A 6,000-nucleotide genomic window follows, 5' to 3' on the forward strand; every position below is an offset into this window, starting at 1 on the left:
CCAAGTACTAGATACTCAAGATGTCCATAATCAGGGACACAGCTAACCATTATTAGTTTATACACTCTGCAGAGGTTTGCGCACTTTTCCCCACAAGACTCGATCGCCTCCGTTTGATTTCTCACACTACATGTTGTTTGAGAAACGGATGACCGAGACATAGTCTTTCAGAAGTGCTAGCACCTTACGATCGGGTAGACCGTTACACCTACTTTCCCCTACATCTGCTAGTCTACCACTGTAAGAGTTCGCACGACTTAGTCAACTATGCTAGAGCCCTTAGTAGCTTGTGGCTGCACACAGAAGTTTCTAGCATGAATAATCTCATGATCCCTTTGAGCCTGGGTGGCGGTCCAAAAGAAAACAGGCGATCGCTGGAAAACCCAGGTGCCTCAACCCACCCAGATGTGTATTTAAGTTGCCACCTTAGATAAACCATTAAATTAACAATCTCACATCTATCATGGATTCACTCACCCAATTCACGTCTACTAGCATAGCATGGCATAATAAGCAAACGCAGAAGTAACTCCCAAAGGTTTGATAACAACAGGTAATAGGTACTACCTCATCTACTTCCCAACTCACAATTTAATTAGATACTAATCATGCAATGTGTGAGGATTTATCTAATGCAATAAAAACTGGGTAATTGGAAGTATGAACAAAGTGTTACTTGCCTTGCTGATGATCCGCAAAACCTAGCGATTCGAAGTAGCAAGCGGCACACTCCGGGTACTCTATCTCAACAAACAAGCATACAATAAGCACTCAACTAATGCACAGGTAAAACTCGAATAAGAGATCTAACCAGAAAGTTCAACTTAAGAACTCCGGTTGGCAAAAAGAATCAAATCGAACGAAGCAACGAAAGACAAACAGCAAAAGAAACAAGCTTCGTTTACTATTCTGGATCTAGGGCAATTTTTACAGTGGCAAAAACTTGTTTGAGTTGGTTAAACGGAAAGAGAGTTTCGAGACAAAACTCCAGGCGCTTGAATCGCCTGATTCCGACAAACGAGCGAAAAGTTAGACTAGAATGAAAAACGGATCAGGAATCGCGATCAGAAAAATCGCGGATTTAATCCGAGAAAAAGAAAAATGACGAACAGATTAACGAACGAACGTTCGTTAACTGGATCTAAATGAAGAACGCGTTCGTTAAAACGAACGAACGGGCGAACGCTCGCTAATTAAATAAACCGGAAAACCGATCTATTAAAAAAATGAAACTAAAAAAAATCGAACAAAACCGATGGAAAACCGATCGGTTTTTTGAGAAAACCGGCGGCACGAGGTCTACCTCCGGTGACTCTGGCGAACGACGGCGACGGCGGCTCCGGCGATCGTCATCGGCGGCGGGGGGGGGGGGGGGGGGCAGCGGGGCGGGGCGGCGGCGGCGCGGGGCGAGGCGGCGCGGGCGACGGCGGCGCGGAGGCGGCGGCGGCGGGGCTAGGGTTAGGGTTTGGGGTGGAGGCGCGGCTTGGGCTGTCGGGCCTCGGGCGGCGGCTATTTGAAGGCTCGGCCAGGCGGAGTCCTGGCCGGTTACGGCCCAAAGTCGGTTCGGACCTCTTTTTTTTAAATAATTACGCTCAGAAAAGAAAAAAACAAAAGGAATACTAATCGGACTCCACAAATCTCGAAATAATTTTTTCCCGGCTTCTAAAATCAAGCCGCACAGGATGAACATTTATCTGGGGCCTAAATGCAATTTTGAAAAACGCACATTTTTCCCTAATTGAAATAAAATAGCAAATAAAACCAAAATAAAATCTTATTTGATTTTTTTATTAAATCCTTAATATTTCTTTATTTTGGGAAAGTCATTTTATTCCCTCTCTCATATTTTTGATAATAGAAATAACTGAAGATAAAATAAATAAAATGAAATGATCCTATTTTCAAAATTTGAGAAAACTCGAATATGAAAATAACAAAATCCCCAACTCTCTCCAAGGGTCCTTGAGTTGCGTAGAATTTTCTAGGATCAACCAAAATGCAATAAAATATGATATGCAATGATGATCTAGTGTATAACATTCCAAATTGAAAATTTGGGATGTTACAAACCTACCCCCCTTAAGATGAATCTCGCCCTCGAGATTCGGGTTGGCTAGAAAATAGGTGAGGGTGGTCCTTCAGCAAATCTTCCTCTCGCTCCCAGGTGGCTTCATCCTCCGTGTGGTGGCTCCACTAAACTTTGCAAAACTTGATAACCTTGCTGCGGGTGACTCGACTGGCATACTCTAGAATCTTGACTAGTTTCTCCTCATAGGTCAAATCACTGTCCAACTGAATTGCTTCCAATGGCACTATATCTCTCAGCGGTATATTAGCCATCTCTGCGTGGCACTTCTTCAACTGGGAAACGTGGAACACGTCGTGAACTCCTGACAATCCTTCGGGCAATTCCAACTTATAGGCTACTTCTCCCATACGCCCCAAAACTTTGTATGGGCCTACAAAACGTGGCGCTAACTTTCCCTTAACTCCAAAGCGCTTAAATCCTCGAAGTGGAGATACTCGAAGATAAACTCGGTCTCCGACTTTGTAAACTATATCCTTGCATTTAGAATCTGCATAGCTCTTCTGCCTAGACTGGGCTACTTTGAATCTATCGCGAATCAATTTCACTTTCTGTTCCGACTCCTTAATCAGATCTGGTCCGAACAACTGGCGGTCTCCAACTTCATCCCACGACAATGGGGTCCTGCACCTCCTTCCGTACAAGGCTTCGAAAGGGGCCATCTTCAAACTGGATTGATAACTGTTGTTGTAAGAGAACTCTGCATATGGCAAATTCTCGTCCCAACTAGATCCGTAATCTAGCGCACAAGCTCTTAGCATATCCTCCAAAATCCGATTGACTCTCTCGGTCTGTCCATCTGTCTGCGGATGGAAAGCTGTACTAAACTCCAGTCTGGTACCCAAAATTTCATGCAACTGATTCCAGAACTTTGAGGTAAATTGGGTTCCTCTATCTGATACTATGCTCCTTGGAACTCCATGCAGACGTACGATTATGGTCATGTATATCTTTGCCAACTTTGCACTGGTATAGGTAGTCTTCACTGGAATGAAATGAGCTACCTTTGTCAAACGATCGACTACAACCCATATTGAGTCATAGCCTGAACGTGTTCTGGGCAATCCTGTAATAAAATCCATGCCTAACTTATCCCACTTCCATTCGGGTATCAGCAATGGCTGTAGCAATCCTGCTGGCTTCTGATGCTCTGCCTTTACTCTCTGACATACATCACAAACTTCTACATACTCCGCAATATCCTTCTTCATTCCGGTCCACCAGAAAGTGTCCTTCAAATCCAAATACATTTTGGTATTTCCTGGGTGAATCGAGTACGGCGAATCATGGGCCTCTTGCAGAATTAACTTCCTGATCTCCGGGTCATTAGGCACATAAACACGGTCTTCAAACCATAAGGTATCGTGCTCATCTTCACGAAATCCCTTAGCTTTTCCTTTTCTAATTTTCTCTTTTATAGAGGCAATCTCCTTGTCGGTCTTTTGAGCTTCTCTGATCTTATCCATCAAGGTAGACTGAATCTCCAATGCTGCTACATATCCTCTCGGAACTATCTCCAAACATAGCTCATGAATATTCTCGGCTAACTCCCCTGGTAAATCTTCCGTCATTAAGGTGTTGACATGACTTTTACGGCTCAGCGCGTCAGCTACTACGTTGGCCTTTCCAGGGTGATATTGCAATCTCATATCATAATCCTTGATGAGCTCCAACCATCTCCTTTGCCCGAGATTCAACTCCTTCTGCGTGAAAATATACTTCAAACTCTTGTGATCCGTGTACACCTCACAATGGTTTCCAATGAGAAAGTGTCTCCAGGTTTTCAATTCATGCACTACGACTGCTAACTCCAAATCATGCGTGGCATAATTCAACTCATGAGGCTTAAGCTGTCGTGAGGCATATGAAACAACTCTTCCTTCCTGCATAAGCACTGCTCCAAGTCCTCAACGTGAAGTGTCGCAATACACCTCATAATTCTTGGTCTGATCTGGCAAAATCAACACAAGTGATGTAACCAAACGTTTCTTTAACTCCTGGAAACTAGTCTCACATTCCTCAGTCCATATGAACTTGGTATCCTTTTTCAACAACTCCGTCATAGGCTTTGCAATCTTCGAGAAATTATCAATAAACCTCCGGAAGTATCCTGCAAGTCCAAGAAAACTCCGGATCTCTCCAACTGTTGTTAGTGCTTCCCAATTTGTCACGGTGTCAACCTTGGTGGGATCTACTGCTATACCTTCTCCAGATATAACGTGTCCAAGAAATCCAACTTCCTTCAACCAAAACTCACATTTGCTAAACTTGGCATATAACTGATGTTCTCTGAGCTTCTCAAGTACCAAACGCAAATGTTCCTTATGCTCCTCTTCATTCTTCGAGTAAACCAGGATATCATCAATGAACACTACGATGAACTATCCAAAAACTCCATAAACACCTTGTTCATCATGTTCATAAAATATGTAGGTGCATTAGTCAGACCAAATGACATAACGGTATATTTGTACAGCCCATACCTGGTGGTAAAAGCCGTCTTAGGTATATCCTGTTCTCGAATCTTCAACTGGTGGTATCCTGATCGCAGATCGATCTTGGAAAATACCTTAGCTCCTTGCAATCGATCAAACAGATCATTGATCATCGGTAGTGGGTATTTGTTCTTGATGGTTACTTCATTTAATCCTCGATAATAAACAACCATCCTTAATGATCCATCCTTCTTCTCCACTAGAAGTATTGGCGATCCCCAAGGCGAAGAACTTAGGCGAATATATCCTTTATCCAGTAACTCCTTAATATGCTTCTTAATCTCCACCAAATCCTTTGCGGGCATCCTATATGGTCTCTTTGATATTGGCCCTGTGCCTGGCAAAAGCTCAATCAGAAACTCAATATCTCTATCTGGTGGCATGCCTGACAACTCTTCTGGAAATACATCAGGGAAATCCTTCACTACTGGTACTTCCTCCTGCACAACTCCTGTTAGACAATTTACTTGAGTCCTCTTCGGCACATGCCGGGATACATACTTGATCCTTCTCCCTTCTGGGGTGGTAAGCAAAATTGACTTACTGGCGCAATCGATGTTTCCTCCATACATCGACAACCAATCCATCCCCAGAATTACATCCAATCCTTGTGATTCCAAAATGATTAAATCCGAGGGAAACACATGCCTACCTATAGTCAATGGCACTTGAAAACATCCTTGGCTAGCCATATACTCCGCTCCTGGTGAGCTTACTAACATAGGTGTCCTAAGAACTTTGGTGGGCAGATTATACTTATCCACAAATCCCCTTGATATGTATGAATGCGATGCACCAGTATCGAAAAGAACAAGTGCAGTAAATGACTTAACCAAAAACTTACCGATTACTGCATCCGGCTGCTCTTCAAGCTCCTCCACGTTAATGTGGTTCACCTGTCCCCTGTTGAAAGGGTTCAGCTTCTTCCCAGAGCTTCCATTGCCATTTCTATTCTGGGATTCAGGACATTCATTGGCATAATGTCCGGTCTTCTGGCACTTAAAACAAGTGACTTGGCTCAGGTCTCTCTTGGCTGGGGTCGATGGGTTGGTGCGGTTCTGGCCGTTGCTTCCTCCATTCCCATTACCATTCTTGGTGCCATTGTGATTGTGCGAGCTACCTCCTCCATGGGTATGCTGAAAATGTCCTCCTGGTCTAGGGGTAAAACGTGGCTTCTGCTGAGCTCCTGAATTGTACTTCCCTTATCCATACTTCCTCTTGCGATTCTCAATCTGCTGCTGCTTCCCTTCAATCATGAGAGCACGATCTACCAACTGCTGGTAGTTGTTGAAGGTTGCTACCATCAACTGCATGCTCAACTCATCATTCAATCCTTCCAGAAACTTCTCCTGCTTAGCTGCATCCGAAGCAACGTCATCTGGGGCATAACGTGCTAGCTTACTAAAGTCCTACACATAC

This window comes from Triticum urartu, chromosome 3A (genome assembly GCF_056163025.1).
Source record: "Triticum urartu cultivar PI428250 chromosome 3A, HENAU_Tu73, whole genome shotgun sequence".
Lineage (NCBI taxonomy): Eukaryota > Viridiplantae > Streptophyta > Magnoliopsida > Poales > Poaceae > Triticum > Triticum urartu.